At 43.8% G+C, this 24,290-nt stretch overlaps 1 protein-coding gene across 10 annotated transcripts in view; it reads right to left on the bottom strand.

Annotated features, from left to right (window-relative positions):
- The window catches only part of PALM2AKAP2 (PALM2 and AKAP2 fusion), a 522,805-nt gene that overhangs the window by 167,447 nt on the left and 331,068 nt on the right, over window positions 1-24,290 (bottom strand). The window lies entirely within an intron of this gene.

The raw sequence follows: 24,290 nt of genomic DNA, 5'->3' as shown, positions 1-24,290 counted from the left end.
CTAGGAATACACAGCAAGGCAGATTGTAGCTAAGAAAAATGCTGCCAGGAGAAAAAGCAGATCCCTGGATCTAAATCAAAGTTTTCAATGTCTTTACATGGCTGGGGTCATAATTAGTGCCTCTGCTAACTTACTCAGTTAACTATTTTTTTTACAAATACCAGTGATGATCTGGTCCCTTCCTTGCCAGCCCCCCCTCCCCAATTACTGTAGTTCTTAAATAGAAATTACTTTAGCTCCATGGGAATTTCTGTAGAAATTTCTGCAGAAATTACTTTAGCTACATGGGAAATCTGCTAAATGAGATTTTAGCAGATTTGTGGGCCTGTAGGTAGTGAGGCAGCTAGTCTGGTGCTATGGGGTGAACTGTGGTCCTCCAAACTGAGTCAACTATGTTGAGGCCCTAACCTCTAGCTCCTTAGAATGTGAATATATTTGAAGGTGGAGCCTTTAAGGAGAAGATTAGGTGAAAATGCATCTGTCCAAGTGGGACCTAATCCAATCTGACCGGTTTTTTTTTTAAGGAGCGGGTGTTCGGACACAGAGTGACACTGGGGCGCACACAGTGAGGACCACGCGAAGACACACGGAGAAGAGGGTCACTGTGAGCCGAGCAGAGTGGCCTCGGAAGAAACCTGACCTGCTGACACCTTGATCTTGGACTTCGAGCTTCCAGAACTGTGAGCAAATAATAGACACTTGTGTGATTTAGGCAGCCCTGGCAAATGAATCCACTTGGGTAACAGAGAGTCAGGGCACAAACCAAAAGAGCCTCTGACTTGGAGCTGACAGACGCAGAGCCGCGGACAACCTCCAGAATGGGGTCCACAGCGGGCTGTGGCATCAGAACCTCCCCTCGGGGTCAGAGTGAGGAGAAGCGAGACTCGTGATGAAGGATGGGGAAGCGGGAGGCGGTCCGGATGGATTCCAGAGACTGGGCCAAAGCTCTTGGCCGGGATGTTAAATGCTCTTAGCAGGCTGTTTGTGCATGTGGAGCAGGGGTAAGGGAGGCGGCCAGCGGGTGGTTATTTACAGACTTTGAGTCTGAACCGCCACGGGGCTGAATGTGTTGAAGGCAGAAGGCACAGATATTAATTAATTTTTATATTGTTTTATGAGCCTGTGTTGTTTTCAATTCAAGAGTGCTTATGTGGTTGGAAACAAACAAGCCTGATGTTTCTCAAGTTTAAAAACCCATTTGGGAGTTTGGCTTGATCCACTAAAGAAGTCTGGAAGTTGAAACACAGATATTGTTTTGATTTTTGGGAGGCACCCATAACGCTGCATCAGAATATTTATACCCTGAAGTCTCCTTTTACCATCATGCGCAAATTTATCTATTGCTTTTCTGGACACAGATGCAAATTTTTAAAGCACCCATAACTCAAAATGACACAAGCTCACTCTGGTGATTTGATATATGATGGGGACAAAATTATTAGTGTGACTTTCTCCCTTCTTCCCTCCCCTCAGCTGTTACAAGGAACTGAGTCTTGGTTGGCTCCATTTCTCTTCCTTTCTTGCCCTTTAAGGAGAGATCAGCATTTGCCAGCTCAGTAGCTAGGCATTTATAATCCAGAATTGGGGAAATAAGTAGGAAGAGACAAGCTGGAGAAGCAGGAGGAATAGGGGAGGGCAAACCAAAAGAGAGATGTTAAGCTGCCTAGATTTTAGATAGATAGAGGGATGGATAGATAGCTAAATGGATGGCTGATGGACGGATGGCTGGCTGGCTAGAGCGATGGATAGACAGATGAATGGCTAGATGATGAATGGATGGATAGATAGGTGGACAGATGGGTAGACAGGTAAAACCCAGGCAGCTTAGCATTCTTTTGGTTTTCCCTTCCCTTTTTCCTGTCTCTCCAGCTTGTCTCTCCCTATTTGTTTTCCCGGTGTCTATCTATCTGTCTGTCTATCTATTTACAGAAAGAAACTAGTGCTTGAGGGAACAAATAAAGGAATCACAGTGGACACTGCTGCTATCCTCCCCAACACTGATTCCCTCTTGTTATGTCAACAGCACCCCAATCTCCCTTTGGGGACGCTATCATTCTCTATTCCTAGTCTGTGTGATTCACATGGGGTTACCTCCATTCCTCAATTACCTTCTTCAGGAAGTGAACAGAGTCTCGATGTTGAGTTTAGGATGAGCATGTGACAAATGCAAGGGGACAGGGTTGGCTCAATGAGAGCCAGCCCTGAGGCTCTGCTTAGAATGCTGGAAAAGGAGACCTTTCCCAATGGGTTTGCTAAACTGCTAAGATTCAGCCTAAGGGTACTGGTGGTCATTTATGGAAAAAGCTTTCCAGAAAATGAAGCCAATACAGAGGAAAGTGGAGCTGAGAAATGGAGTCTAAGTCAAAAGAACAACTCCTGGACTTCAGGATTTTTGAGGAAAGGGAATATTTTATTTGGAAACTACTTTGAATTAGGATTCTGTCATGTATGACTCAAAGAGTGCTGACTGAAACAGAGATTCCAAGAGAAGCAGCTGCAGGGAATGGAAGAAAGGCCCGCCACTGATGCACTTCAAGAATGCGAAATAAAGATCCAAATGCCTTTGAATGATATTCGGAAGCTGGACTGTAATACTGTGCATGTGACATCTCACCAAGACCAGACTAAGGGTGGTCCCTGGACTTAGTAGAGCCCTTTAGAACAGGACTAGGAGGATTAGGAAATGCCATGCTTGAACGAAGATACTAGAAGTCATCCAGTCCTGTTTTCTATTTAATGCTTAGATCTCTTTAAGCATCTTGAAAAGGAACTCACTCTGATTCTATTTACACACCTCCAGGGATAAAGAACTTATTCCCATAGAGGCAGCTCGTCATGGGTTGAATTGTGTTCCCCCCAAAATATGTTGAAATCCTACCCACCAGCATGTCCCCATATGACCTTATATATAAAATTGGGTCTTTGAAGATATAACCAAGTTAGGATGAGGTCATTAGGCTGGGTCCTAATCCAATGTGACTGATGTCCTTACAAGAAGAGAGACATATACACAGAGAAGAAGGCCACATGAAGATGGAGACAGAGGCTAGAGTGATGCAGCTACAAACCAAGAAAGACCTGGGGTACCAGAAGCCGGGAGAGGCCAGGAAGGATCTACCCCCAAAGACATCAGAGAGAGAGCAGAGCATTGACAACACCTTGATTTTGGACTTCTGGTCTCTAACATCATGAGAGAATTCATTTCAACCCAGGGGAAAAAAAAAAAAAAAAGCTGTTTTAAGCCACCCAGTTTCTGGCGTTTTCTTATATTAACCTTAGGAAACAAATAAACAGTTACTTTCATTTTCAGCAAGTTTCATATCAGAATGCACTTCTTGATACTGAGCTAAAATTTAACTCTATGCAACTACTGGCCTCAGCTCAGTCCTCTGGAGTCAGATTTATTTTTCCCTCTACAAAACAATCTTCAAGTATTCCAGGCTGTGATTATGTCCTAACTGACGCATCTCTTCCTTTATGTTTCTAGGCCGTTCACATCTTCCTGCTTCTCCAAGCCTGGTACGGGTAAACCATCCTTCAGTGGCCACCACAAACATGATTCAGGGAATCCTTGGTGTCTCTTTCAAGTTATGAGCTAACAAGGCTTGGGTTGGACTATAACCCACTACTAGGGTAGCAGGTGCTACTTCTGAGAATCCTACAAAGTGATACCTTTTCATTCACAATTTTAGAGAAATATGGTGACGGTTAACACTATGATGAAAAGCTGTTAGAGGAAAAAGCTAAACCATGAGACATAGAGAGAAGCTTGTCAAAGACAGCATTTTAAAAATACCTTGACTTATTAAAAAAAAGAATTAAATAATGCCATTTGTAGAATGGACCTTGAGATTATCATACTAAGTGAAGTACATCAGACAGATATATATTTGCAGATGGACCTTGAGATTATCATACTAAGTGAAGTACATCAGACAGAGAAAGACAAATACCATATATCACTTAGATGTGGAATCTTAAAAAAAACTGATACAAATAAAGTTATTTTAAAAATATTATTATTTTAAAAACAGAAGTAGACTCACAAACATAGAAAACAAACTTATGATTACCGAAAGGGAAAGGTGGGCAGAAAGATAAACTAGAGTTTGGGATTAATACTCACATACTACTATATATAAAATGAGGCTTCCCAGATGGTGCAGTGGTAAAGAATTTGCCTACCAATTCAGGAGACACAGGAGATGTGGGTTTGATCCCTGGGTCGGGAAGACCCCCTGGAAGAGGAAATGGAAACCCCCTCCAGTATTCTTGCCTGGAAAATCCCATGGACAGGGGAGCCTGGAGGGCTGCAGCTCATGGGGTTGCAAAGAGTCAGACTTGGCAACGGAGCACACTCACATGCACACACACATATAAATAAGTAAACAGCAAGGGTCTGCTGTATAGCACAGGGAATTATACTCAATATCTTGTAATCACCTATCAACAGAAAGGAAAGTGAAAGTGAAGTCGCTCAGGCGTGTCTGACTCTTTGCCACCCCATGGACTATAGCCTGCCAGGCTCCTCCATCCATAGGATTTTCCAGTAAGAATACTAGAGTGGGTTGCCATTTTCTTCTCCAGGGGATCTTCCTGACCCAGGGATTGAACTCAGGTCTCCAGCATTGCAGGCATACTCTTTACCCTCTGAGCCACCAAGCCACCAGGGAATCCCTAACAGAAAGGAAAAGAACCTGAAAAGGAATACACACACACACATATATAACTGAATCACTTTGCTGCACACTTTAATAGGATATTGTAAATTAATATATTTCAATAAAAAATATTTTTAACCTTGGCTTTTTTCCCAACCAGGGACTCAGGGATCTTTCTCATGGAGCCAGGTCCTCTCCTCTCCCCCACTGCAGTGAGAACCTTGGAGAAAGAGGAATTGCCCTCAGAGAACCCATACCCCTTTAATTTAGAGGAAGTCCCCACTAATCAAGATAAAGTCCTATGTTCATGGAACAAAGTTCCTTGACCCTGAGAGGAAATTTAGAAAATAGAAAGCCTCTTACCATCATCTTATTTTTTCTCCAAGAGTCAAAATATTACAGCAGAACTCCAGGATTCTAGGCACATGCTGATCACACAACGAACAACAAGGCAAGGTGTTCTGACAAGTGTGCCAGTTTCTGGTGATGCCACGGACGCGGGTTTGCACTCCCACACTCAGATGACTTGTGGCCTTGCTGATGCCTCTTGGGGTAAAGGGAAGCTGCCTTTGTCCTAATTCACCAGCTTTCTTTACTGTTGCTTTGATGGAGGGTTCAACTGGGGGGCCATTTAAAAGGTATCTCTTGCAGTTTGGATGACTAAGGATCTGAAAAGCCGGTTCTGGACTTTCTCAGGGGCCCATCTTTAGACTGGGGTCATCTTGGGGTCACTTATGGAAAGTGCTTTGATAACACCACACGGAAATGAATTTATGCACCATGCCATCCACTGGTGTGGACACAAGGAGGGGCAGCCTGCTGCGTCTTTGAGTGGTTTCAACCAAACCATAAGGAAATGAATTAAGCGGTGATGAGCATCAGGAGTTTGTTTTTCCTTAAATTCTTTCCATCCTGGTATAAGAAGAATTTAGGAAGTAATCACATTTTCCCTCCTTGGTTGGTGTTTAGGAAACAATGGGAGTGGCAGTTTAGCATTTAGATTAGGGTGGGGTCATTGGAGACAAATTAAAATATGATCTATGCGCCCACACGGCCCATGGTCAAGGAGGAAACCACCTCCAGCAACTCACAACTTAGACGGAAATAGAAGGGATGGACCGGGGACTTTCCTGGTGGCCCAGAAGTTGAGAAGCCACAACTACTGAGCCCACAGGCCACAACTGGAGAGTCTGCGCCGCAGTGAGATCCCTCAGGATGGAATGAAGATCCCGAGTGCTGCAACTAAGACCTGACACAGCCAAATAAATAAATATTTTTAAAGTACTCTTAAAAAAGAAAGGATGGACCTAGTCTGGTGCTGGGAGAAGCTTGCAAGGTTCCTCTGGGCCGACACCCAATCAGCAGCTGAGACTGGGGCAGGACAGAGCTCTCTGTCACTTCACCTGTGTCATCCCCAACAGGAGAGAGCTCCTCTATGCAAGGTCTCTTACATGAAAAATGTATTGAAAATAACCTACTTGGAATGGTAAACATTAGAGAAAAAGCTACAATTGCAAAGCAGATAATGACATGAAACAAGACTTACCTTCCTACCAGCCTGCCCACAAGGGAGAGGCACTTCTGAATAGTGCTGAGTGCAACCAGAGAGGAGAAGTGAGAACCTGACTGCAACATCCCTCTGGGGCTGCAGAAGATTTAAGACAGTTGGCAGCAGATGGTCCCCACTGCCCGCCTTTCCATCATTGTGGGGCAGGATGACAGGATGGCACAATTTGATGTTTACATAAAGGGAGGAGAAAGCCACCTGGCACTTTGCCAAAGGGGTGGGTCCCCTTTTTGCTCTAGACTCATCTGTCCTTTGGTACCCAAGTACCCAGAATTCTTTGGCAGTGACAACCTCCCAACACACTTCTTCATTTTTTCGTTTTTCCCATTTTTCTCTTTTTCCTGTTTTTAAACTTTAGTACCTTCTAAGGAAGATTTCCAGCAATATAGGGTTACTTAGTAGATATGGTCTCTGACTCAAAAATCATCTAGGGATCATAAGAGTTAGCAAATGCCCTTGTACAATCACTATATAAAATTGCTTGGGTTGGGGTTTTCAGATTCAAGAAGCATGAAACACTAAAGGAAATGAAAACAGACTCACTCATCCTAAAGAGACTGCATATCCTTTATCATTCAAGAAGCATACCTTAAAACTGTATTTATTATACAACTACCTTTCAGATTTATAATAATAAGTAAAAGTGATAGAAACTTAGCTTAGTCCAAGAATGAGCACACTCTTAGACTTGCAGGTTGCTGCTGGAAAGTGGTATTCTAATCTAGAGTACATGTAAGGAAGTGTAAGCAGAAACTCTTCTTCCCCTGTAGAACAGAGCACATCCGGTCCAGGTAAGCTGCTGTTCTCCACATGGCCCTGTGTTTCACTAATTCAACCATAGAAATCCTATGCTCCTTGCCAGTGACTGGTGTAGGAAAGGTACTTGCCAACAAAACATTGAATAAACAATGAAACAGAAGCCTGATAGAGATCTTTGGGAAACATTTCCTTGCTCTTTAAAAAAGACATGGTTGAAAGAAACTTCCCTCTCATCTTCTAGTGAGCACTATCAGATGTATGAGGACTGGTGATGCCTAGACTGTGGCAGTCATTCTGTGACCATGAGACCAGAAGAAACATGACAGAGATTACCCCCTGAGGACGGAGGAACGGAACACGGAAGTAAGCTGAGCCCTCGAGGGTGTCACCATGTTATGAAATTAGACCACTCCAGGCAGTCCCACCACAGGAGTCCTTCTTATGGGCAATTATATTGTTTCCTTATTATTTAAGCCAATTAAGATAAAATTTTCTGTCACTTGTAGCAAAAGCACTCCAGGAAGCTATTAGATTGTATTCTTTGATATAATAATTCATCTTGGAGAAGACATGTATTTTGGAGATGTTCTGACCACAAGATTAAACATTGTTTATCAAAAACTAGAAAATACAGAGACATATGTACATGAAAAATCACATGATGAAGAAGAAAAGCAGAATATAAAAGGATAGGGACACAATCGTAACACCGTCAATACACACACAGCTTCTACCAAAGATCAGAAGAAAATCCAACTCTGCAGTGATAGCTGATCTACAAAGGTTCACTAGATTCTGTTTCTAACAACTATTAGTCCAATTGAAACCTTTATTTTAAAGTCTATGAAAAAGTAGACAACATCAGATCTCGAATACGAACTTCTGCACAAAATGAATGGCAGAGAAAGGTCTATGAAGGAGGAGTGACATGTGTTTTAGGAAATGCTTTTAGAACAAGTCATTCCATGCCAGTGATCTGGAGCTTTCTCCCTTGATGTAATTCCCTATTACAATAGCTCAAATGTATGAAATATCTTTTCAAAAATTGTCAAATACACAGACTTCAAAGAAGAGAAAGGGTAGGATTGTAAAACAGTGAGGAAAGAAGACAAAGGAAAAGCAGTATGGGAGACAGTCACCATCTCTTACACAATGAATTTCTGAAAATGTCATAAGCATAGCCTGAGTTGTGCTTTAACTGGATAAATACAAGGGGAAGAGCGAATCTAAGTCAGAGAAGCTATTGCAGTAAGAAAACTGTCTGCATCTGCCTGAGCAGCAGAAAAGACAAGCAGCAGGGAAAAACCAGACAAAAAGAAAATCCGTCAAATTCATATCAGATGGAAAGGCTATACGAATATGTTTGTCGTAGGCAGTTTTAGAGCTGTATGTTCAGAATTCCACTCTCAAGAGTCACCACTGAAACTGAGTTCTGTTATTCATAGTATTGACAGCTAGAATTAAGACAGATCAGAAAAATCAAGGCCAAGCAAATTACTGTCATATTGGGAAGCTTGCCTTGAACAGCAGCAAAAACATCAAGAAAACACATTTAATTACATTTCATCGAATGCACTCCCACCTCCCTAAGCTTTCAGCCAATTCTCTGTCATTCACTCAAACGTTGACTCAAGGAGCACATTATATCAAGGCCTTATTAAATGTTAGCTTTCTTTTTATTTTGAACTGCTGCTTAAGATTGTTTTCAGAACTGGATTTTGGTGTAGGAATCAGATTTCTTTTGAATTTGATGAAGTATTACCACCTGAAGCCAATTTAATGATGCAAAAGAAATATCAGGTTGTGCAGTTAGAATAATCATTTTCTTAAAAAGTCGGGGAATTTAACAAGCAATTAAGCATATTTCATAAGGAGGAAAAAAAGCCCCTATATTTTACCTCATTATAGATAGAAATGTTTAGTGTAAGAACAGTCAACAGTAGTGCCTTGTTTTCTAAAAAGTTAAATGTACTAAATATCCAAAGTTGCAAAGCATGCTTTTTTTTTTTAAATTCCAAAAGGAGCCATCTTGTGTTGTCTTTAAAAGGTCAGTTTTCTGCAGATTTGCCATTATTACACATATAAGGAGATTTCCAGGAATATACTCATTAAAGACCCAATTAAGATACTGACATACTTCACATTTATTTTAGCCACCCCAAATAGTATGATTAAAAATAGAGAGGATTAAGTATTTCAGAATGAAGAGAGAATTTAGCTCCAAAAAAACGGTCAAGACTGATAAGAAGGATGAAGTCATGTATATATTAGATGATTTTTAGTATTCCCACCAGAACTATTTCTTCTTAAATGATTCTTCTCCTCAAAATTGAAAAAAGACATAAATTAGGGTGATTTATGCAATAAATTCATATCTCAATACTCGTTTTCTGAATAAACAATTTCCTAGATGCCACTAGCCACTCTGACTCACAGTTTTAAACTGAAATACCTTGTGGGCGTTCCATCTGGAGAGTCTGGCCTCAGGCAAACCGTGAGTTTCCTAGTAACAAGGATTTGCCCTGGTCTCGAGCCAATGACCGTCAAACCACAGGGTTCTGAAGAGCGTCCTGTAAGGCACAGGCAAGCTCCATAAGAAGATAGGCGCCCACGGCACGCTCTCAGCAAAATGGACAGAGCCAGAGTGTGGAATACGGGCACCCACACAATGGAATATTATGCAGTTGTGAGCGGGTAAGTTCACATGCACTGACATGAAAACCTCTCCAGAATACGTTAAGTGAAGGAAAAAAGGTACAAAATATTGTATTAGTATCACACTTTTGGTGTAAAAATGGGAAACGCATGGAATGTGGTTTTGAGTTTTATTATATTTGCATACAGGAACACGGTGATAAAAACATCTACTGAAAGTGATTCCCTTTGGGGAGTGACAGAGGAAAGACTAGGAAACATGCATTCAAAATTAGACAATGGGTACCTCTGCATAATATTTAGATTTTGAATCATGTGAACATATCAGGTAGTCAAAAACAATAGGAATTGTTTTTGTCAATAAGAAACAAAGTCAGCAGTGCTCTTCCCATATTGCAGTTTGGGGTGATAAATCATTAAAAAACCCTAAACCTGATTTTCCTAGTTTGTAAGCTATTTCAAATGCTGTTTTGTACATGGGCTACTTTGAGGGCCACTGACTTAGGTTCAAGAATGTTCTCAGAATCAAAATGGCTATTCCCTACTCAGGCTGGCCTTAGGCATTTTAACAGCCACTTCCTTACCTGCCTGTTCTAACAGAATTGACTCTAAATACGGGGGAGCCTGGTGGGCTGCCGTCTATGGGGTCGCACAGAGTCGGACACCACTGAAGCGACTTAGGAGCAGCAGCAGCAGGCAATCAATTAAGGCCAAAGGACCTCACTGAAGCACAGCAAGATAGCTGTGAATATCTGCCACTGAGTGTAAAAAATCCAGGTATCTAAACTGCACCTACATCATTGGGATCTTATTTTTTGCGATCTTACTTATATTCTTCAATGCTGGTTTCCATTTCTGCAGGTCACCCAAAACTATTTATTGAATATGAGCATTAGGCAAATAAGAACTGAAAGATGGAGCCAAGGGGAAGGGAGAGAAGGAAGGAGGGAGAAAAAGAAGACATGAAGAGTGATAACAGTGAAAGATGGGGAGAGATGGCACAGAAAAGGTAAAGGAGAAACTGAGAGGGAACCAGCTTCTCTTTTGTATTATGTATTGACAAAAGCCACCTCATTCACTAGGTGTTCAGAACCATGGACACACTTTCTCAAAGGAACAAATTTAGGTTGCCAGGCTAGCCCACAAAAGCCTGCAGAAATTGAACATGGCTAGCCTAAGAGCAGGGGTTTGGTAGAAGGGTGTCCGCTCTCACCCATAGAAGAAGACCCTTTTCTTATGCATTCCTGCAGGCTTGACGAGTTTTAGGGGAAACTTTTGAAATAGACAAGACCATTTCTAGTTCTGAGCCTTTCTTCCATATCTTGTCTTCCCCTCCTTAGGATGAATGGGGCCTGGTTTCATGAGGCTTGAAGACCCTCAGGGAGCCGACAGCTCTTCCCCCTTTAAAACCAGATCAAACCAGAAGGAAATAAAACAAAAATCCTCCCCTCCACTCACCTTCTTTGTCTCAGTTTGATGTTACGGAGAAGTTTGCTAAGTTACATTCATGTATTAATGATTAATTAACCTGTTCAGCAGCATTTCTCTGATCAGAACATCTTTATGAAAGTTTTATAGCTGGTGGGGCCAGGTGGGCAGCCCAGCCAGGCCTCGGCGGGTCCCATCTCCCTAGTGCCATCTCCCAAGACCAGCTCCTGCCATTCAAGGCTTCTCTTCATCCACCACCCCTGTCCTCTCCACTCTTTCAGCTCATCCCCACAGCTTACAGGCAGGTTCAGCTGTAGTTAATAACACCCACTGGCATCCTCCCAGGACATCCTGTACACACCAGTAAACATTCGATAAATACTTGCTGGTTGACTGGGTTCCTGGCACTTTTACTGCTTTATATTCTAAGTGGCTTTGAAAAGTAAGCAAAGATTAAGTTCCTGAAAGTCTGGAAGTGAAGCCAGAAAACCTGAGTTAGGGCTGTATCCTGGCCATTTACTGTGAGATCCTGTACAAGTCTACCTCTGGTTTCATTGTTTGCAAATAAATAAAAATTTACTAAGCACCTACTCCACGTCAGGCACTCTTCTGTGTACTTTGTGTATATTGAAGTCTTTACTCTTGGTAACAACACTGCAGGGTGGGATATTATGTTTATGTTCCTTCTAGCTCCAGAACTAGGTTTTTAATGACTATAAGCTTCTACCTGTCAAGTAAGTAAGGCTGAGAAAGTGCCTTATATATTATAGAAATGGGTACAGATGCTACAGACATGGCAGAGATGAAAAATAACAGAGATGAGAGTCAGGAGAAGGTGCAATCGGGACTTGAGCATGCGTGGTGCGGCCTTTCCACTCTTAGTTAGGAGCATCCCAAGGACACATATTTCTCACCTCTGTCTTTCAAACAACGGTCTACTCCTTGGGGAGGCCTTCCGTTATCCAGACCTGTCCGAGACTGGGTAGGAGAGCTGAATTCAGGTAAGGGATGTGTTCAGCCCATAGATCTAAACCATATTCCCTAATCAGCTTCACCACCACAAGCTCACTGTGTCTTATTTTTCAACCAATTCTGAATTTAAAGCAAATGTAAGAGGTGTTCTTGATTATCATTCCTCAAACACAGCAATATCATAGGAAACTGGCCAAACAAATGCTGTTCCTACTGCACCTCTTTTCTCTACGTGAGGAGGTGAGCCGGTTTGCCCGTTAGTTCCATTTGAGGGGTGGTTCATTTACTGAACCCCTGCTGTGTGCAAGCACATGCTGGAAATCAAGGAAACACAGATAACGAAAGCAGTGACCAAAAGGAAGCTCCTGGGAAGACGGACACAGAGAGTGGTACTGCCAGTGTGGGAAGCACAAAGATGGCTCTAGACAACCTGAAACCTGGTTGACTGTATTTTTACAAAAGTTGGCGGGGGGTGGACTGGGGCCGGTGCTTTGGCATTCCCACTGGAAGGAGAGGGATGGGTGACGTGGATCCCATCCACACTGCCACACCAAGTTCCTGAGCCACAGCGGTTCTCTGACTCTGCCTCTACCTTCATGGCCAGTCTCTTAGGACAGGAGACCTGGAGCAGAGAGGCACGTGGAAAAGACAGAAAGGGAAGCAAGGAGCCCGATGCTCAGTGTCACCAGCCAACCAGCTCAGCTCTCCGAGAAACGGGGTCAAGTGTGTTCACGACAACACAGTCAAATGACTGGGGAAGATGTACAATGACTGAAGTTTTCTTTAGAAAACTCTGGAAGCCACAGTTTAGGATAGCAAGGAGAGCCAGGGAGAATGCCAAGGAAGTCAAAAGAAAGTACGTGAAAGGATGGGAAAGAATCTCCACTCCAGGATCCAGAGTGAGTTTGCTGACTCTGAAGGCCGCAGGGTGGACTAATAGCCCTCTGTGACCTGGAGCACAAAAGCCTGAGTTGTTAGAGAAAGAAGACGTGACACCATGAGGAGGATGGGGACGTCACGAGCCAAGATGAAGATGCCCCTCAGGGAGCTTTACAAACACCTTTGCGAGCGGCTGGCTGATGGGGGACAACGGTGACGTCACCTTAAAATATCCCGGTAAGTTAATTTAATACGGCCACATTGTCCTGAATGTAACTCATGGTGGATGCTCAACAGCTGGCTGGTGGGTGAAGACCTAAGTTCGGCCAGGAGAACCTAGGTTTTCTCAACCCATCTGTGACAGCTAAGCGTCCTGCTGTAAACCACAGAAATTCCCACCCAGCTTCACCGACATCCACCGCATGTCTTAGCTTGCTTTCTAGACTCTGAGCTCCAGCAAGGCTGGGGCTTTCCTGGCTTACCTCTCTCCACCTGATACAGCTGCCGACTCCGTCTGAAGCTGAGAAGGCATGTATCCTTCCATTCACCTGCTCACTGACCTGTGGGATTTTATTTTTTTCACCCAGTATCTCCACCTCTGACTTCTGGGAAATGCTCCTTCACTCATCACAGCGTTATGGTTTGCTGTTGCTGTTGTTCAGTTGCTAAGTCGTGTCTAACTCTTTGCGATACACAGCATACCAACTTTCCTGTACTTCACTTTCTTCCGGAGTTTGCACAAACTCATGTCCACTGAGTCAGTGATGCCATCCAACTATCTCATCCTCTATCATCCCCCTGTCTTTCCTGCCCTCAATCTTTCCCAGCATCAGGGTCTTTCCTAATGAGTTGGCTCTTCACATCAAGTAGTCAGTGTATTAAAACTTCAGTATCAGTCCTTCCAATGAATATTCAGCATTGATTTCCTTTAGGATTGGCTGGTTTGATCTCTTTGCTGTCCAAGAGACTCTCAAGAGTCTTCTTAGGGATTTGAGGGGCAGTCTAACATCCTCTAAAATGCCTATCCCACCTCAAACCAGATTTGGCATGGGTGGACATCTGAAATGATCCAGGGATGAACCACTATTCAAGCTGGGCCACTCAGAGCCCTACCCAGAAGCCAGGAACCATGTCTCCATATTCTCATTTGGAGATGGGACTGAAAACAGAGGGCTGGAGAGTGAACGGCAGCCAGCTGAGCAGAGAGAGCCTGCCTGCAAGGCTGCTACTGACACTCAGAAAGGAGCAGAATCAGGGGATGAAGAGCCAGTGGCATGTGGAGTCCTGGGTGGGCATGCCTGTGGCCCAGCTGCACCCTCACCCTTCCTGTGACCAGGCTCTGTGAGTCAGTAAGTGCCCAACTTTCCCAGACCATCCGTTCAAATTGGGTTTTTGCCACTTGTAGCTCAAAGACTCCTGACTAACACATGGAAGGAATTACTATTTGGTATAATTAGGCCCCTGCAGAACCTTAAGAACCACCGGGAAACGTGTAATCACCAAGCTCCTCCCCTCACACTGATGGTCGGAATCTGCGTCAATCCAGGAAACATAGCCGACTTGGAACAGAGGTGGTGGGACGCGGGCTGCCTAATTCTGAGGAAGCACCAGCACGTGGGCAGAGCATGAAAGTTCACAGGAACAGAGAGCAATACTAAGAGCCTGGATAATTAAGAACCTCAATGTAAGCATCACAGAAAAGAAGTGAAAGTCGCTCAGTCGTGTCCAACTCTTTGCGACCCCATGGACTGTACAGTCCATGGAATTCTCCAGGCCAGAATACTGGAGTGGGTAGCCTTTCCCTTCTCCAGGGGATCTTCCGAACCCAGGGATTGAACCCAGGTCTCCTGCATTGCGGGTGGATTCTTTACCAGCTGAGCCACAAGGGAAGCCCAAAAATACTGGAGTGGGCAGCTCCTCTCTTCTCCAGAGGATCTTCCTAACCCAGGAATCGAAATCAGGGTCTCTTGCATTGCAGGCGGATTCTTTACCAAATGAGCTATCAGGGAAGTCCAGAGAAAAGAAAGGCAACTGGGAAAAAGAGAGGTTGAAAGCTCATCAGTGGGTTGTTTCTGATCTATGTACCAAGAAGGAAGAAACATTCCTCCAATTTCCAAAGTATTTGTGTTTCCCAGTGTAGCCGAGGATAGCAGAGCAATTTTACTGCTGCTAAAAGTCAGTGCAGTAAAGAGGTTCTCAATGTTTGGTTCCAGGACCAGAAAAGAAGCAGCATCACCAGAACTTGTTAGAATTGCAAGCGACTGGCTTTACCCCAGACCTGGCAAATTATACTCTCTGGGGGTGGAGCCCTGCCATTTGTTTTAACAAGCTCTCCAAGGTGACTAGCTTCCCCATGGCTCAGATGGTAAAGCGTCTGTCTGCAATGTTGGAGACCGGAGTTTAATCCCTGGGTTGGGAAGATCCCCTGGAGAAGGAAATGGCAACCCACTCCAGTATTCTTGCCTGGAAAATTCCATGAACGGAGGAGCCTGGTAGGTTACAGTCCATGGGGTTGCAAAGAGTTGGACACGACTGAGCAACTTCACTTGCCAAGGTGACTGTCATGCATGATGAAGTTGGAAGAACATGGGCACAGTGTTTTGGCAGCTCTGGTGCCAGGTCCTTGGGTTTTGCACAGACCACCATCTGAACAGGGCCCTGGAGGTATGTACAGTGGTGTCCCCTCAGTTTACATTCTGGCTTAGCCACTTACTATCTAAGCAGCCTCGAGCAAATTACTTAACTTCTTTGAGTCCCAGACTCTACATCTGTAAAACAGAAATGAGAGTAGTAGCCATTAAAGAGTTTTGAGGATTTCATGATATTCATAAAGTACTTAGTTCAATACCTAGCACCTAGAATAAGCACTCCATAAATGTTGGTTATTTGTATTATTTCATTGCTGTTCTGATTGCAGGGCAGGGTCTGGGCCCAGGAAAACCAGAGAGAACCTGTCCAGAGGGTCTGTTCTTCTAAAACACCCACTATCACAGCCTGTAAGTATTTTTTCTGTCTAGCAAATTCCTAGTTATCCTTCAACACCCTGTTCAAGGTCACTGCCTCTGTGATGGCTTCCCAGAGCTCATACTTCCTTCCTCAGGCCATCCTTCCTCAAAGGCCTCAGACTGCTTGGAGATGACCCCTGGCTCTGTCCCTTCCTAGTTGACTGATCTTGGCAAAGCTTCTTCGCCTTTCTATGCCTCAGTTTCCTCATCTGAGAAATGGGATGAATAAGTGTATTTACCTATAGGATTGTTGGGAGGGATTAAATGAGGCAATACGTGTAAAGGTACGACAGTACCAGGCATACAGTACATGTTCAATAACTGTAAGCTGTGTCTCCTGGTGCCTGTCCCTCTGTAGGGGTAGGATGGATGAGGGAATGAGGAGTGAGTGGATATGGGGCAGGGCCAGGTCTAGGGTGAGGTGAGGGAGGGCTTGCCTCATGTATAAAACTTCATGGGACAGAATAAACTCAGTCCCAATAAGGGTTGGACTCATTCCAATTAAAAAAAAAAGGTTTCAATAAAACTTTATTTACAAACACAGGCAGATGGTCCACGGCCATAGTTTGCTAATTTTATTTTTTCAAACACTGTATTAAAATATGACTTGTCTTGAGTACTGAGGCACAGTGTATGGGATGCCAGGATTGGCTCTGCTTTTTCTCCCCTGGTGGACCCTGAAAACACAAGCCCTGCTGGAGAATCACACCCAGCACCCAGCACCGTGAAGTTCTTCCTGCTTCATGGTCAGTCTCAAGGTCAGATCTTCACCACCCAGATAATCACGATGGTGTGATCACTCACCTAGAGCTGAAATGCTGGGATGTGAAGTCAAGTGGGCCTTAGGAAGCATCACTATGAACAAAGCTAGTGGAGGTGATGGAATTCCAGTTGAGCTATTTCAAATCCTAAGAGATGATGCTGTGAAAGTGCTGCACTCAATATGCCAGCAAACTTGGAAAACTCAGCAGTGGCCACAGGACTGGAAAAGGTCAGTTTTCATTCCAATCTCAAAGAAAGGCAATGCCAAAGAATGCTCAGACTACCGTACAATTGCACTTATCTCACACGTTAGTAAAGTAACACTCAAAATTCTCCAAGCTAGGCTTCAACAATACATGAACCATGAAATTCCAGATGTTCAAGCTGATTTTAGAAAAGGCAGAGGAACCAGAGCTCAAACTGCCAACATCCGTTGGATCATCAAAAAAAAGCAAGAGAGTTCCAGAAAAACATCTATTTCTGCTTTACTGACTATGCCAAAGCCGCTGACTGTGTGGATCACAATAAACTGTGGAAAATTCTGAAAGAGATGGAAATACCAGACCACCTGACCTGCCTCTTGAGAAACCTGTATGCAGGTCGGGAAGCAACAGTTAGAACTAGACATGGAACAACAGATTGGTTCTGAATAGGAAAAGGAGTATGTCAAGGCTATATATTGTCACCCTGCTTATTTAATTTATATGCAGAGTACATCATGCAAAATGCCAGGCTGGATGAAGCACAAGCTGGAATCAAGATTGCCAGGAGAAATATCAATAACCTCAGATATGTAGATGACACCATCCTTATGGCAGAAAGTGAAGAAGGACTAAAGAGCCTCTTGATGAAAGTGAAAGAGGAGAGTGAAAAAGTTGGCTTAAAGCTCAACATTCAGAAAACTAAGACCATCGCATCCAGTCCCATCACTTCATGGCAAATAGATGGGGAAACAGTGGAAACAGTGGCTGACTTTATTCTTCTGGGCTCCAAAATCACTGCAGATGGTGACTGCAGCCATGAAATTGAAAGACACTTACTCCTTGGAAGAAAAGCTATGACCAACCTAGACAGCATATTAAAAAGCAGAGACATCACTTTGTCAACAAAGGTCCATCTAGTCAAGGCTTTGGTTTTTCTAGCAGTCATGTATGGATGTGAAAGTTGGACTATAAAGAAAGCTGAGTGCTGAAGAATTGATGCTTTTGAACTGTGGTGTTGGAGAAGATTCAAGAGTCCCTTGGACTGCAAGGAGATCCAACCAGACCATCCTAAAGGAAATCAGTCCTGAATATTCATTGAAAAGACTGAAGTTGAAGCTGAAACTCCAATACTTTGGCTACCTGATGAGAAGAACTGACTCATTTGAAAAGACCCTGATGCTGGGAAAGATTGAAGGCAGGAGGAGAAGGGGATGACACAGGATGAGATGGTTGGATGGCATCACCGACTCAATGGACATGAGTTTGAGTAAACTCTGGGAGTTGGTGATGGACAGGGAGGCCTGGCGAACTGTAGTCCATTGGGTCACAAAGAGTTGGACATGACTGAGTGAACTGAACTGCCCTTTCTACTCCATGCCTGTGTCCTGGGCCTGAGTCGGTCTGCTTAGAACGGGCTCCTATCTAAACCCCAAGACAGTTTCAAAGGGAATATAAACTCAAAGCACACCAGTTTCCATCTGCAGCTTTCAGATCAGATCAGAAAAGTATTTGTATATATTCACATATATGTGCTTAGTCACTCAGTCATGTCCAACTCTTTGCAACCCCATGGACTGTACCCCTCCAGGCTCCTCTGTCCATGAGGATTCTCCAGGCAAGAATACTGAAGTGGATTGCCATGCCCTCCTCCAGGGTATCTTCCCAACCCAAGGATTGAACCCAGGTCTCCTGCATTGCAGGCAGGTTCTTTACCATCTGAGCCACCAGGGAAGCCCTTCACATATATAACCATCCATATGTCTATTTAGATTTGGTTTTGGTATGGTCTAAAATTTTGAAGGATGTACATATCCATAGCAAACTGGTAACAGTCACCTCTTTCTAAAGCATAAATTCTCCCGTTTCTGATGCCTTTCTCATCCCAAGAGGGACAGGCTGAAGCTGTGGCAGCTTTGTAGTTGGGGGTTAGTCCCTTTAAAGAACAACGTATCTCAGAGCACAGACCATCTTTGTTGGAGGGGCAACTGGTTAGCACTTGATGGCTTGGGTTGACAGAGGCAGGCCTCATTCTGGGGCCCGTGTTTCCACAAAAAGGAAGTTGTGAGAAGAAAGGGGTTTTTCTTACAATGATTGGGTACACTTTGCAAATCATGGCAGGGGATTTCTTTCTTTCTCCTTTTTATTATCTCGCCTGGAAAATGAAAGCCGTTTAGGGAAGTGAATGCCGTGTGCTTTGGTTGCTTGGGCCACGTAAACAACATGTTTCATGGTGCTGATTCAAAATCAGACCAAATCTGGGTTTCCCTTTCTCTCTCAGACTAACTTTCAAGTCTCTAGGTCTTTGTTCTTTGTGGCAAGCATGGCTCAGCCCCCAGGGGAGGGCAATAGGGTTTGGATCAGACACGATCGCAGCATTCTGCCATACACCCACTGCCTTGGCAAGGTCCATTAGCAACACGCTGGGCATGTGCTCATCAGCATTGAGCTCCTGGGCGTGCCCTTTAGAGTACTGAACCCAAAACTGGCCGTGGCACTACCCTTGCCAGGCAGGGCCTTGATGAGAGTCATGTCCCACAGTCCTCCAGCTCTCAGCTTCTGAGCTGTTATCAGAGACGTGCCCCCACCCTGGGCTCTTACCCTGCCCTGATCTCTCCTCTGGATGCATGCTAATGCCTTACATCCTTCTTGTTTACCTCTTTCTGCCACTGGACTCTAGACACGAGGGGTAGAAATAGCCTCTGCCATGCAAGTCACTGTTTCCAGCATCTGGTACAGTGCCAGGCACATAGCAGGTGCTTAATAAATATTTATTGAATGACAACATCTATATGAAAATGAGTCGTCAAGCAGCTTGCCCAGGTCAAGGTCCACACCATCACAGCCAGCTTCACTGCCGGCTTCGTCCTCAGCTAATTAGTTAGCCAAGTGTGAGCGCATGCTAACTTGCTCTAGTGTCTTAGCGTGTCCAACCCTATGGACTGTAGCCCACCAGGCTCCTCTGTCCATGGGATTCTCCAGGCAAGAATACTGGAGTGGGTTGCCATGCCCTCCTCCAGAGGATCTTCCCAACCCAGGGATCGAAACTGCATCTCCTGCAACTCCTGCATTGCAGGTGAATTCTTTACCACTGAGCCACTAGGGAAGCCCCTTAGATAGCCATACCAAGACTTAATTTTCCACTCTGTAAAATGGGGATAATAACTACCCCATAGGATTACTGTGAGATAAAAATTAGATACACAGACCATATCTTATTTTGGCAGACTCTATTATTATACCCAATTATTTTCTGCCTTCCTGGTAAGGCAGATTATAATCCTGGTAAGAGGATTATATGTCTTCACACATGACCAAGAGGGCAGACAGACTGAAAACCACAGTCACAGAAAACTAACCAATCTGATCACATGGACCACAGCCTTGTCTAGCTCAATGAAACTATGAGCCATGCCATGTAGGGCCACCCAAGATGGGCGGGTCATGGTGGAGAGGTCTGACAAAATGTGGTCCACCGGAGAAGGGAATGGCAAACCACTTCAGTATTCTTGCCTTGAGAACACCATGAACAGTATGAAAAGGCAAAAAGATAGGACATTGAAAGATGAACTCCCCAGGCCAGTAGGTGCCCAATATGCTACTGCAGATCAGTGGAGAAATAACTCCAGAAAGAATGAAGAGATGGAGCCAAAGCAAAAACAACACCCAGTTGTGGATGTGACTGGGTGATGGAAGCAAGTTCCAATGCTATAAAGAGCAATACTGCACAGGAACCTGGAATGTTAGGTCCATGAATCAAGGCAAACTGGAAGTGGTCAAACAGGAGAGGGCAAGAACGAATGTCAACATTTTAGGAATCAGCGTACTAAAATGGACCGGAATGGGTGAATTTAACTCACATGACCATTATATCTACTACTGTGGGGAAGAATCCCTTAGAAGGAATGGAGTAGCCATCATAGTCAACAAAAGAGTCCAAAACGCAGTACTTGGATGCAATCTCAAAAAAGACAGAATGATCTCTGTTCGTTTTCAAGGCAAACCGTTCAATATCATGGTAATCCAAGTCTATGCCCAGACCTACAAGACCTTCTAGAGCTAACACCCCAAAAAGATGTCCTTTTCATTATGTGGGACTGGAATGCAAAAGTAGGAAGTCAAGAAACACCTGGAGTAACAGGCAAATTTCACCTCGGAGTATAGAATGAAGCAGGGCAAAGGCTAATAGAGTTTTGCCAAGAGAACACGCTGGTCATAGCAAACACTCTCTTCCAACAACACAAGAGAATACTCTACACATGGACATCAACAGATGGTCAACACCAAAATCAGACTGATTATATTCTTTGCAGCCAAAGATGGAGAAGCTCTATCAGATCAGATCAGATCAGTCGCTCAGTCGTGTCCAACTCTTTGCGACCCCGTGAATCGCAGCACGCCAGGCCTCCCTGTCCATCAAAACTCCTGGAGTTCACTGAGACTCACGTCCATCAAGTCAGTGATGCCATCCAGCCATCTCATCCTCTGTTGTCCCCTTCTCCTCCTGCCCCCAGTCCCTCCCAGCATCAGAGTCTTTTCCAATGAGTCAACTCTTCACATCAGGTGGCCAAAGTACTGGAGTTTCAGCTTTAGCATCATTCCTTCCAAAGAAATCCCAGGGTTGAACTCCTTCAGAATGGACTGGTTGGATCTCCTTGTAGTCCAAGGGACTCTCAGGAGTCTTCTCCAACACCACAGTTCAAAAGCATCAATTCTTCGGCGCTCAGCCTTCTTCACAGTCCACCTCTCACATCCATATATGACCACAGGAAAAACCATAGCCTTGACTAGATGAACCTTTGTTGGCAAAGTAATGTCTCTGCTTTTGAACATGCTATCTAGGTTGGTCATAACTTTCCTTCCAAGGAGTAAGCGTCTTTTAATTTCATGGCTGCAGTCGCCATCTGCAGTGATTTTGGAGCCCAGAAAAATAAAGTCTGACACTGTTTCCACTGCTTCCCCATCTATTTCCCATGAAGCAGTGGGACCGGATGCCATGATCTTCATTTTCTGAATGTTGAGCTTTAAGCCAACTTTTTCACTCTCCACTTTCACTTTCATCAAGAGGCTTTTGAGTTCCTCTTCACTTTCTGCCATAAGGGTGGTGTCATCTGCATATCTGAGGTTATTGATATTTCTCCCGGCAATCTTGATTCCAGCTTGTGTTTCTTCCAGTCCAGCATTTCTCATGATGTATTCTGCATATAAGTTAAGTAAACAGGGTGACAATATACAGCCTTGACGAACTCCTTTTCCTATTTGGAACCAGTCTGTTGTTCCATGTCCAGTTCTAACTGTTGCTTCCTGACCTGCATACAAATTTCTCAAGAGGCAGATCAGGTGGTCTGGTATTCCCATCTCTTTCAGAATTTTCCACAGTTTATTGTGATCCACACAGTCAAAGGCTTTGGCATAGTCAATAAAGCAGAAATAGATGTTTTTCTGGAACTTTTTCTATGATCCAGAGGATGTTGGCATTTTGATTTCTGGTTCCTCTGCCTTTTCTAAAACCAGCTTGAACATCAGCAAGTTCACGGTTCACATATTGCTGAAGCCTGGCTACAGTCAGCAAAAACAAAACTGGGAGCTGACTGTGGCTCAGATCATAAACTCCTTATTGCCAAATTCCGACTTAAATTGAAGAAAGTAGGGAAAACCAATAGACCATTCAGGTATGACCTAAATCAAATCCCTTACGATTATACAGTGGAAGTGAGAAATAGATTTAAGGGACTAATCTGATAGACAGAGTGCCTGATGGACTATGGATGGAGGTTCGTGACATTGTACAGGAGACAGGGATCAAGACCATCCCCATGGAAAAGAAATGCAAAAAAGCAAAATGGCTGTCTGAGGAGGCCTTACAAATAGCTGTGAAAAGAAGGGAAGTGAAAAGCAAAGGAGAAAAGGAAAGATATAAGCATCTGAATGCAGAGTTCCAAAGAATAGCAAGGAGAGATAAGAAAGGCTTCCTCAGCGATCAATGCAAAGAAATAGAGGAAAACAATAGAATGGGAAAGACGAGAGATCTCTTCAAGAAAATTAGAGATACCAAGGGAACATTTCATGCAAAGATGGGCTCAATAAAGGACAGAAATGGTATGGATCTGACAGAAGCAGAAGATATTAAGAAGAGGTGGCAAGAATACACAGAAGAACTGTACAAAAAAGATCTTCACGACCCAGTTAATTACGATGGTGTGATCACTCACCTAGAGCCAGAATCCTGGGATGTGAAGTCAAGTGGGCTTTAGGAAGCATCACTATGAACAAAGCTAGTGGAGGTGATAGAATTCCAGTTGAGCTATTTCAAATCCTAAGAGATGATGCTGTGAAAGTGCTGCACTCAATATGCCAGCAAACTTGGAAAACTCAGCAGTGGCTACGGGACTGGAAAAGGTCAGTTTTTGTTCCAATCTCAAAGAAAGGCAATGCCAAAGAATGCTCAAACTACCACACAACTGCATTCATCTCACATGCTAGTTGGAGCAGGAAATGGCAACACACTCCAGTATTCTTGCCTAGAGAATCCTGTGGACAGAGGAGCCTGGTGGGCTGCTGTCCATAGGGTCACATAGAGTTGGACACAAATGCAGCGACTTAGCAGCAGCAGCACACTCTAATAAAGTAATGCTCAAAATTCTCCAAGCCAGGCTTCAGCAATACGTGAACCGTGAACTTCCAGATGTTCAAGCTGGTTTTAGAAAAGCCAGAGGAACCAGAGATCAAATTGCCAACATCTGGTGGATCATTGAAAAAGCAAGAGAGTTCCAGAAAAACATCTGCTTTATTGACTATGCCAAAGCTTTTGACTGTGTGGATCACAACAAACTGTGGAAAATTCTAAAAGAGATGGGAATACCAGACCACCTGACCTGCCTCTTGAGAAATCTGTATGCAGGTCAGGAAGCAACAGTGAGAACTGGACATGGAACAACAGACTGGTTCTGAATAGGAAAAGAAGTCTGTCAAGGCTATATATTGTCACCCTGCTTATTTAACTTATATGCAGAGTACATCATGCAAAATGGATGAAGCAGAAGCTGGAATCAAGATTGCCGGGAGAAATATCAATAACCTCAGATAAGCAGATGACACCACCCTTATGGAAGAAAGCAAAAAAAGAACTAAAGAGCCTCTTGATGAAAGTGAAAGAGACTGAAAAATTTGGCTTAAAGCTCAACGTTCAGAAAACTAAGATCATGGCATCTGGTCCCATCACTTCATGGCAAATAGATGGAGAAACAGTGGAAACAGTGTCAGACTTTATTTTGGGGGACTTCAAAATCATTGCAGATGGTGACTGCAGCCACCCTTTAAGAAATTAAAAGATGCTTAATCCTTGGAAGAAAAGTTATGACCAACCTAGATAGCATATTAAAAAGCAGAGACGTTACTTTGC

This window comes from Bos grunniens, chromosome 8 (assembly GCF_055505025.1).
Source record: "Bos grunniens cultivar Pamir isolate PY7600 chromosome 8, Bosgru_T2T1.0, whole genome shotgun sequence".
In the NCBI taxonomy this organism is placed as follows: Eukaryota; Metazoa; Chordata; class Mammalia; order Artiodactyla; family Bovidae; genus Bos; species Bos grunniens.
This window is presented reverse-complemented; position numbering and strand designations above follow the sequence as displayed.